Below are 11855 nucleotides of genomic sequence, written 5' to 3' on the forward strand. Positions count from 1 at the left end.
CCCTACACCCTGTATATAATAGAGATCACCCTACACCCTGTATATAATAGAGATCACCCTACACCCTGTATATAATAGAGATCACCCTACACCCTGTATATAATAGAGATCACCCTACACCCTGTATATAATAGAGATCACCCTACACCCTGTATATAATAGAGATCACCCTACACCCTGTATATAATAGAGATCACCCTACACCCTGTATATAATAGAGATCACCCTACACCCTGTATATAATAGAGGTCCCCCTACACCCTGTATATAATAGAGGTCCCCCTACACCCTGTATATAATAGAGGTCCCCCTACACCCTGTATATAATAGAGATCACCCTACACCCTGTATATAATAGAGATCACCCTACACCCTGTATATAATAGAGATCACCCTACACCCTGTATATAATAGAGATCACCCTACACCCTGTATATAATAGAGATCATCCTACACCCTGTATATAATAGAGATCACCCCTACACCCTGTATATAATAGAGGTCCCCCTACACCCTGTATATAATAGAGATCACCCCTACACCCTGTATATAATAGAGGTCCCCCTACACCCTGTATATAATAGAGATCACCCCTACACCCTGTATATAATAGAGGTCCCCCTACACCCTGTATATAATAGATGTCACCCTACACCCTGTATATAATAGAGATCACCCTCCACCCTGTATATAATAGACGTCACCCTACACCCTGCATATAATAGAGATCACCCTACACCCTGCATATAATAGAGGTCACCCTCCACCCTGTATATAATAGAGGTCACCCTACACCCTGTATATAATAGAGATCACCCTACACCCTGTATATAATAGACGTCACCCTACAACCTGTATATAATAGAGATCACCCTACACCCTGTATATAATAGAGGTCCCCCTACACCCTGTATATAATAGAGGTCGCCCTACACCCTGTATATAATAGACGTCACCCTGCACCCTGTATATAATAGAGGTCACCCTACACCCTGTATATAATAGACGTCACCCTACACCCTGTATATAATAGAGGTCGCCCTACACCCTGTATATAATAGAGGTCACCCTACACCCTGTATATAATAGACGTCACCCTACACCCTGTATATAATAGAGGTCGCCCTACACCCTGTATATAATAGAGATCACCCTACACCCTGTATATAATAGAGATCACCCTACACCCTGTATATAATAGAGGTCACCCTACACCCTGTATATAATAGAGGTCACCCTACACCCTGTATATAATAGAGATCACCCTACACCCTGTATATAATAGAGGTCGCCCTACACCCTGCATATAATAGACGTCGCCCTACACCCTGTATATAATAGAGATCACCCTGTATATAATAGAGGTCCCCCTACACCCTGTATATAATAGAGATCACCCTACACCCTGTATATAATAGAGATCACCCTACACCCTGTATATAATAGAGATCACCCTACACCCTGTATATAATAGACGTCACCCTACACCCTGCATATAATAGAGATCACCCTACACCCTGTATATAATAGACGTCACCCTACACCCTGTGTATAATAGAGATCACCCTACACCCTGCATATAATAGAGATCACCCTACACCCTGTATATAATAGACGTCACCCTACACCCTGTATATAATAGAGATCACCCTACACCCTGTATATAATAGAGATCACCCTACACCCTGTATATAATAGAGATCACCCTACACCCTGTATATAATAGAGATCACCCTACACCCTGTATATAATAGAGGTCACCCTACACCCTGTATATAATAGAGATCACCCTACACCCTGTATATAATAGAGATCACCCTACACCCTGTATATAATAGAGATCACCCCTACACCCTGTATATAATAGAGATCACCCCTACACCCTGTATATAATAGAGATCACCCTACACCCTGTATATAATAGAGATCACCCTACATCCTGTATATAATAGAGATCACCCTACATCCTGTATATAATAGAGATCACCCTACACCCTGTATATAATAGACGTCACCCTACACCCTGTATATAATAGACGTCACCCTACACCCTGTATATAATAGAGGTCGCCCTACACCCTGTATATAATAGACGTCACCCTACACCCTGTATATAATAGAGGTCACCCTACACCCTGTATATAATAGACGTCACCCTACACCCTGTATATAATAGAGGTCGCCCTACACCCTGTATATAATAGAGGTCGCCCTACACCCTGTATATAATAGAGATCACCCTACACCCTGTATATAATAGAGATCACCCTACACCCTGTATATAATAGAGATCACCCTACACCCTGTATATAATAGAGGTCACCCTACACCCTGTATATAATAGAGGTCACCCTACACCCTGTATATAATAGAGATCACCCTACACCCTGTATATAATAGAGGTCACCCTACACCCTGCATATAATAGACGTCGCCCTACACCCTGCATATAATAGAGATCACCCTACACCCTGTATATAATAGAGGTCACCCTACACCCTGTATATAATAGAGGTCCCCCTACACCCTGTATATAATAGAGGTCCCCCTACACCCTGCATATAATAGAGGTCCCCCTACACCCTGTATATAATAGAGGTCACCCTACACCCTGTATATAATAGAGGTCACCCTACACCCTGTATATAATAGAGATCACCCTACACCCTGTATATAATAGACGTCACCCTACACCCTGTATATAATAGAGGTCCCCCTACACCCTGTATATAATAGAGGTCCCCCTACACCCTGTATATAATAGAGGTCGCCCTACACCCTGTATATAATAGAGGTCCCCCTACACCCTGTATATAATAGAGATCACCCTACACCCTGCATATAATAGAGGTCCCCCTACACCCTGCATATAATAGAAGTCCCCCTACACCCTGCATATAATAGAGGTCCCCCTACACCCTGTATATAATAGAGATCGCCCTACACCCTGTATATAATAGAGGTCCCCCTACACCCTGCATATAATAGAGGTCCCCCTACACCCTGTATATAATAGAGGTCACCCTACACCCTGTATATAATAGAGATCACCCTACACCCTGTATATAATAGACGTCACCCTACAACCTGTATATAATAGAGGTCCCCCTACACCCTGTATATAATAGAGATCACCCTACACCCTGCATATAATAGACGTCACCCTACACCCTGCATATAATAGACGTCACCCTACAACCTGTATATAATAGAGATCACCCTACACCCTGCATATAATAGACGTCACCCTACAACCTGTATATAATAGAGGTCAGAGAACAGACGATCATATAATGTGCGTGTCCCCTTTAAGGGGTCGCGGTCTTATATGAAGTGAACAGTCTCTGCTTTAGGAATCATCTCTGATGAGCATCGCAGCCGCATCACATGATCCCCTCTAAATAGAAGCGTTCGGGGTCACATGGGCTTTGGGAAATGTTTTTTGGGATACATTATGTGGGAGGTGTAAGAGCGATGCCGTCCACCAAACAATCCATAGGAAGTGAGGTAAAGTATGTGAACCCCTCCCCGGGGGCCGCACTCGATCTGATTGACTATCAATGTGTTTACTGGACAAATTATCCAAAAAGTCTCCAAAACTCCTGGAAGAAATGATAATAAGAACGTCCAGACCCCTCTGTCCTGCATGGACCCCAGGAATGCGGACCCCCTCTGCTATAGTTTAGGGGGATTACCATCGTCAGTAGTTCCCCCCCAATACACAGGATAAGGAAAATATTGTGGGGACCCCCGAGGAATGGGGCGCGCTGTGTACGTGGTGTCTAGACAGCGGCACTATACAGGGAATAATATCCCCTCCGATCCGTCTTCATATTAATAATCAGTTTATCTGAACAGGGAAAGAAAGAACATGAATTGATTTGTATTTTAGTCAAGTAAGTATGTGACCCCCTCTGTCACATGACTTAGTCCTTGGTGGTAAAACCCTCGTAGCCTCCACCAGGTCGGACATCTCTTGTGGTCTCCACCAGGTCGGACATCTCTTGTGGTCTCCACCAGGTCAGACGTCTCTTGTGGTCTCCACCAGGTCGGACATCTCTTGTGGTCTCCACCAGGTCGGACATCTCTTGTGGTCTCCACCAGGTCGGACATCTCTTGTAGTCTCCACCAGGTCAGATGTCTCTTGTGGTCTCCACCAGGTCGGACATCTCTTGTGGTCTCCACCAGGTCAGACGTCTCTTGTGGTCTCCACCAGGTCGGACATTTCTTGTAGTCTCCACCAGGTCAGATGTCTCTTGTGGTCTCCACCAGGTCGGACATCTCTTGTGGTCTCCACCAGGTTAGATGTCTCTTGTGGTCTCCACCAGGTCGGACATCTCTTGTAGTCTCCATTGTCACGATGCCGGCTGGCAGGTGGTGGATCCTCTGTGCCAGAGAGGGATTGGCGTGGACCGTGCTAGAGGATCGGTTCTAAGTCACTACTGGTTTTCACCAGAGCCCGCCGCAAAGCGGGATGGTCTTGCTGCGGCGGTAGTGACCAGGTCGTATCCCCTAGCAACGGCTCAACCTCTCTGGCTGCTGAAGATAGGCGCGGTACAAGGGAGTAGACAGAAGCAAGGTCGGACGTAGCAGAAGGTCGGGGCAGGCAGCAAGGATCGTAGTCAGGGGCAACGGCAGAAGGTCTGGAATCACAGGCAAGGAACACACAAGGAACGCTTTCACTGGCACTAGGGCAACAAGATCCGGCGAGGGAGTGAAGGGGAAGTGAGGTGATATAGGGAAGTGCACAGGTGTAAACACTAATTGGAACCACTGCACCAATCAGCGGTGCAGTGGCCCTTTAAATCGCAAAGACCCGGCGCGCGCGCGCCCTAGGGAGCGGGGCCGCGCGCGCCGGGACAGAACTGACGGGGAGCGAGTCAGGTACGGGAGCCGGGGTGCGCATCGCGAGCGGGCGCTACCCGCATCGCGAATCGCATCCCGGCCGGAGGTGGTAACGCAGCGCCCCGGGTCCGTGGAACCGACCGGGGCGCTGCAGTGAGGGAAGTGTAGCGAGCGCTCCGGGGAGGAGCGGGGACCCGGAGCGCTCGGCGTAACAGTACCCCCCCCCTTGGGTCTCCCCCTCTTCTTGGGGCCTGAGAACCTGAGGATCAGACTTTTGTCCAGGATATTGTCCTCAGGTTCCCAGGACCTCTCTTCTGGACCACAACCCTCCCAATCCACTAAAAAAAAAGTTTTTCCTCTGACTTTTTTAGAGGCCAAGATTTCTTTGACAGAGAAGATGTCCGAGGAGCCGGAAACAGGAGTGGGAGGAACAGATTTAGGAGAAAAACGGTTGAGGATGAGAGGTTTAAGAAGAGAGACGTGAAAGGCATTAGGGATACGAAGAGAAGGAGGAAGAAGAAGTTTGTAAGAGACAGGATTAATTTGAGACAAAACTTTAAAAGGACCAAGATAGCGTGGTCCCAACTTATAGCTCGGGACACGGAAACGGACATATTTAGCGGAGAGCCATACCTTGTCTCCAGGGGAAAAAATGGGAGGAGCTCTTCTTTTCTTATCTGCGAATCTCTTCATGCGAGAAGAAGCCTGTAAGAGAGAATTTTGGGTCTCTTTCCATATGGTGGAAAGATCACGAGAAATTTCATCCACAGCGGGCAGACCAGAGGGCAAGGGGGTAGGGAGGGGGGGAAGAGGGTGACGGCCGTACACCACGAAAAACGGAGATTTGGAGGAAGATTCAGAGATTCTGAAATTATACGAGAATTCGGCCCAAGGTAGAAGATCTGCCCAGTCATCCTGGCGGGAGGAAACAAAATGTCGTAAATAGTCACCCAAGATCTGGTTAATTCTCTCTACTTGTCCATTGGATTGAGGATGGTATGCAGAAGAAAAATTTAATTTAATCTTGAGTTGTTTACAGAGAGCCCTCCAGAATTTAGACACAAATTGGACGCCTCTATCCGAGACGATCTGTGTAGGCAACCCGTGAAGACGAAAAATGTGTACAAAAAATTGTTTAGCCAACTGAGGCGCTGAAGGAAGACCAGGAAGAGGGATGAAATGTGCCATTTTGGAGAATCGATCAACGACCACCCAAATAACAGTGTTGCCATGGGATGGGGGTAAGTCAGTAATAAAATCCATACCAATCAGAGACCAAGGTTGTTCGGGGACAGGTAGAGGATGAAGAAAACCAGCGGGCTTCTGGCGAGGAGTCTTATCCCGGGCACAGATAGTGCAGGCTCGCACAAAGTCCACCACATCAGTCTCTAGAGTCGGCCACCAATAGAAGCGAGAGATGAGTTGCACAGATTTCTTAATGCCCGCATGACCTGCGAGATGGGAGGAGTGACCCCATTTGAGGATCCCAAGGCGTTGGCGTGGAGAAACAAAGGTCTTTCCTGGAGGAGTTAGTCTGATGGAGGCTGGAGAAGTGGAAATCAGGCAGTCAGGAGGAATGATGTGTTGAGGAGAGAGTTCAATTTCAGAGGCATCTGAGGAACGAGAGAGAGCATCGGCCCTAATGTTCTTATCAGCAGGCCGAAAGTGAATTTCAAAATTAAATCGGGCAAAGAACAGAGACCACCTGGCCTGACGAGGATTCAGCCGTTGGGCAGACTGGAGGTAGGAGAGGTTCTTGTGATCGGTGTAAATAATAACTGGAAATCTTGATCCCTCCAGCAGATGCCTCCATTCCTCAAGTGCTAATTTAATGGCTAGAAGCTCTCGATCCCCGATGGAGTAGTTCCTCTCCGCCGGAGAGAAGGTCCTGGAAAAAAAACCACAAGTAACAGCATGCCCGGAAGAGTTTTTTTGTAGAAGGACAGCTCCAGCTCCCACTGAGGAGGCATCAACCTCCAATAGGAAGGGTTTAGATGGGTCAGGTCTGGAGAGCACGGGAGCCGAAGAAAAGGCAGACTTGAGTCGTTTAAAGGCGTCTTCCGCTTGAGGAGGCCAAGACTTGGGATCGGCATTTTTTTTTGTTAAAGCCACAATAGGAGCCACAATGGTAGAAAAATGTGGAATAAATTGCCTGTAATAATTGGCGAACCCCAAAAAACGTTGGATGGCACGGAGTCCGGAGGGGCGTGGCCAATCTAAGACGGCAGAGAGTTTATCTGGGTCCATTTGTAGTCCCTGGCCAGAGACCAAGTATCCTAGAAAAGGAAGAGATTGGCATTCAAACAGACATTTCTCTATTTTGGCATAGAGTTGATTATCACGAAGTCTCTGAAGAACCATACGGACATGCTGGCGGTGTTCTTCAAGATTGGCAGAAAAAATCAGGATATCGTCCAGATATACAACAACACAGGAGTATAGGAGATCACGAAAAATTTCATTAACAAAGTCTTGGAAGACGGCAGGGGCGTTGCATAGACCAAAGGGCATGACCAGATACTCAAAGTGTCCATCTCTGGTGTTAAATGCCGTTTTCCATTCATCCCCCTCTCTGATGCGGATGAGATTATAAGCACCTCTTAAGTCCAGTTTGGTAAAAATATGGGCACCTTGGAGACGATCAAAGAGTTCAGAGATGAGGGGTAGGGGGTAGCGGTTCTTAACCGTGATTTTATTAAGACCGCGGTAGTCAATGCAAGGACGTAGAGAGCCATCTTTTTTGGACACAAAGAAAAATCCGGCTCCGGCAGGAGAGGAGGATTTACGGATAAAGCCCTTTTTTAAATTTTCTTGGACGTATTCAGACATGGCAAGAGTCTCTGGGACGGACAGAGGATAGATTCTGCCCCGGGGTGGAGTAGTGCCCGGGAGGAGGTCAATGGGACAATCATAAGGCCTGTGAGGAGGTAGAGTCTCAGCTTGTTTTTTGCAAAAAACGTCCGCAAAGTCCATATAGGCCTTAGGGAGACCGGTTACATGAGGAAGCACAGGGACACGGCAAGGTTTACTGGGAACCGGTTTTAAGCAGTCCTTGGAACAAGAGGGCCCCCAACTCTTGATCTCCCCAGTGGACCAATCCAGGATTGGGGAATGGAGTTGAAGCCAGGGAAGTCCAAGAAGGATTTCAGAAGTGCAATTGGGAAGGACCAACAGTTCAATCCTCTCGTGATGAGATCCGATGCGCATTAGAAGGGGCTCCGTGCGGAAACGTATAGTACAGTCCAATCTTTCATTGTTTACACAATTGATATAGAGGGGTCTGGCGAGACTGGTCACCGGGATGTTGAACCTGTTGACGAGAGAGGCCAAGATAAAATTTCCTGCAGATCCAGAGTCCAAGAAGGCCACAGCAGAGAAGGAGAAGGCAGAGGCAGACATCCGCACAGGCACAGTAAGACGTGGAGAAGCAGAGTAGACATCAAGGACTGTCTCACCTTTGTGCGGAGTCAGCGGACGTCTTTCCAGGCGGGGAGGACGGATAGGACAATCCTTCAGGAAGTGTTCGGTACTAGCACAGTACAGGCAGAGATTCTCCATGCGGCGTCGTGTCCTCTCTTGGGGTGTCAGGCGAGACCGGTCGACCTGCATAGCCTCCACGGCGGGAGGCACAGGAACAGGTTGCAGGGGACCAGAGGAGAGAGGAGCCGGGGAGAAGAAACGCCTCGTGCGAACAGAGTCCATATCCTGGCGGAGCTCCTGACGCCGTTCGGAAAAACGCATGTCAATGCGAGTGGCAAGATGGATGAGTTCATGTAGGTTAGCAGGGATTTCTCGTGCGGCCAGAACATCTTTAATGTTGCTGGATAGGCCTTTTTTAAAGGTCGCGCAGAGTGCCTCATTATTCCAGGATAATTCTGAAGCAAGGGTACGGAACTGTACGGCATACTCGCCAACGGAAGAATTACCCTGGACCAGGTTCAACAGGGCAGTCTCAGCAGAAGAGGCTCGGGCAGGTTCCTCAAAGACACTTCGAATTTCCGAGAAGAAGGAGTGTACAGAGGCAGTGACGGGGTCATTGCGGTCCCAGAGCGGTGTGGCCCAAGCCAGGGCTTTTCCAGACAGCAGGCTGACTACGAAAGCCACCTTAGACCTTTCAGTGGGGAACTGGTCCGACATCATCTCCAAGTGTAATGAACATTGGGAAAGAAAGCCACGGCAAAACTTAGAGTCCCCATCAAATTTATCCGGCAAGGATAGTCGTATTCCAGAAGCGGCCACTCGCTGCGGAGGAGGTACAGGAGCTGGCGGAGGAGATGATTGCTGGAGCTGTGGTAGTAACTGTTGTAGCATAACAGTCAGTTGAGACAGCTGTTGGCCTTGTTGCGCAATCTGTTGTGACTGCTGGGCGACCACCGTGGTGAGGTCAGCGACAACTGGCAGAGGAACTTCAGCGGGATCCATGGCCGGATCTACTGTCACGATGCCGGCTGGCAGGTGGTGGATCCTCTGTGCCAGAGAGGGATTGGCGTGGACCGTGCTAGAGGATCGGTTCTAAGTCACTACTGGTTTTCACCAGAGCCCGCCGCAAAGCGGGATGGTCTTGCTGCGGCGGTAGTGACCAGGTCGTATCCCCTAGCAACGGCTCAACCTCTCTGGCTGCTGAAGATAGGCGCGGTACAAGGGAGTAGACAGAAGCAAGGTCGGACGTAGCAGAAGGTCGGGGCAGGCAGCAAGGATCGTAGTCAGGGGCAACGGCAGAAGGTCTGGAATCACAGGCAAGGAACACACAAGGAACGCTTTCACTGGCACTAGGGCAACAAGATCCGGCGAGGGAGTGAAGGGGAAGTGAGGTGATATAGGGAAGTGCACAGGTGTAAACACTAATTGGAACCACTGCACCAATCAGCGGTGCAGTGGCCCTTTAAATCGCAAAGACCCGGCGCGCGCGCGCCCTAGGGAGCGGGGCCGCGCGCGCCGGGACAGAACTGACGGGGAGCGAGTCAGGTACGGGAGCCGGGGTGCGCATCGCGAGCGGGCGCTACCCGCATCGCGAATCGCATCCCGGCCGGAGGTGGTAACGCAGCGCCCCGGGTCCGTGGAACCGACCGGGGCGCTGCAGTGAGGGAAGTGTAGCGAGCGCTCCGGGGAGGAGCGGGGACCCGGAGCGCTCGGCGTAACATCCATCAAGTCAGACGTCTCTTGTAGTCTCCACCAGGTCAGATGTCTCTTGTTGTCTCCACCAGGTCAGACGTCTCTTGTAGTCTCCATCAGGTCAGACGTCTCTTGTGGTCTCCTCCAGGTCGGACGTCTCTTGTAGTCTCCATCAGGTCAGACGTCTCTTGTAGTCTCCATCAGGTCAGACGTCTCTTGTAGTCTCCATCAGGTCAGACGTCTCTTGTAGTCTCCATCAGGTCAGACGTCTCTTGTAGTCTCCATCAGGTCAGACGTCTGTTGTAGTCTCCTCCAGGTCAGACGTCTCTTGTAGTCTCCACCAGGTCGGATGTCTCTTGTTGTCTCCACCAGGTAAGATGTCTCTTTAGTTGATCACAAAGAGCTCAATATAGGTCTCATCTGACCACAAACAACCTCAGCCAGTTCTCCTCTGAATCCTGAGCTTCCTTGAACAGGGGACCTTGTGGACACTGCAGGATTTCAGTCCTTCATGTTGTTGTTTGTGAATATGGTCCTGGCTGCCCTGAGATCAGTGATAAGATCGTCCCGTGTAGTTTTGGGCTGATTCCGCACCGGTCACTCCATAATGCCTCTTATGTGAGAATTATTTATTGTGTTTTATTTCATCACTAACTCCCGTCCCCATATCCCGTCCCCATATCCCGTCCCCATATCCCGTCCCCATATCCCGTCCCCATATCCCGTCCCCATATCCCGTCCCCATATCTCAGCCTCATATCCCGTCCTCATATCTCAGCCTCATATCCCGTCCTCATGTCTCAGCCTCATATCCCGTCCTCATATCTCAGCCTCATATCCCGTCCTCATATCTCAGCCTCATATCCCGTCCTCATATCTCAGCCCCATATCCCGTCCCCATATCCCGTCCTCATATAACATATATGTCACGATGCCGGCTGGCAGGAGGTGGATCCTCTGTGCCAGAGAGGGATTGGCGTGGACCGTGCTAGTGGACCGGTTCTAAGCTACTACTGGTGTTCACCAGAGACCGCCGCAAAGCGGGATGGTCTTGTTGCGGCGGTAGTAACCAGGTCGTATCCACTAGCAACGGCTCAACCTCTCTGACTGCTGAAGATAGGCGCGGTACAAGGGAGTAGACAAAAGCAAGGTCGGACGTAGCAGAAGGTCGGGGCAGGCAGCAAGAATCGTAGTCAATAAGGCAATAGCAGGAGATCAAGTACACAGTATGGACAAACACAGTAAACGCTTTCACTAGGCTCTAAGGCAACAAGATCCGGCAGGGGAGTGCAGGGGCAGTGATCAGATATAGTCTGGGAGCAGGTGGAAGCCAATTAAGCTAATTGGGCCAGGCACCAATCATTGGTGCACTGGCCCTTTAAATCTCAGGGAGCTGGCGCGCGCGCGCCCTAGAGAGCGGAGCCGCGCGCGCCAGCACATGACAGCAGGGGACCGGGACGGGTAAGTGACCTGGGATGCGATTCGCGAGCGGGCGCGTCCCGCTGTGCGAATCGCATCCCCGACGGCCATGACAGTGCAGCGCTCCCGGTCAGCGGGACCGACCGGGGCGCTGCGGAGAGAGAGACGCCGTGAGCGCTCCGGGGAGGAGCGGGGACCCGGAGCGCTAGGCGTAACAGTACCCCCCCCCTTAGGTCTCCCCTTCTCTTTGTCCGGTAACTGCCTCCCCTGGGATGAGGACACCGGGAAAGAATGGAGGGATTCCTCAACGGCAGGCAGTACAGCAGGAGTGGGAATGGGGAGGGAGGGCAGAGGGCGAGGCCTAGCACGGGGCAGTGTGACACCAGGACGGGGGCCATGAGGAGGCACCGAGGCTTGCCTGACTGGACTGGGAGGGGGGGAGAGGCACTTCTTATGGCAGGCAGAGTCCATAAAGACCT

Source organism: Hyla sarda, unplaced genomic scaffold (assembly GCF_029499605.1).
Source record: "Hyla sarda isolate aHylSar1 unplaced genomic scaffold, aHylSar1.hap1 scaffold_116, whole genome shotgun sequence".
Taxonomy (NCBI): Eukaryota; Metazoa; Chordata; class Amphibia; order Anura; family Hylidae; genus Hyla; species Hyla sarda.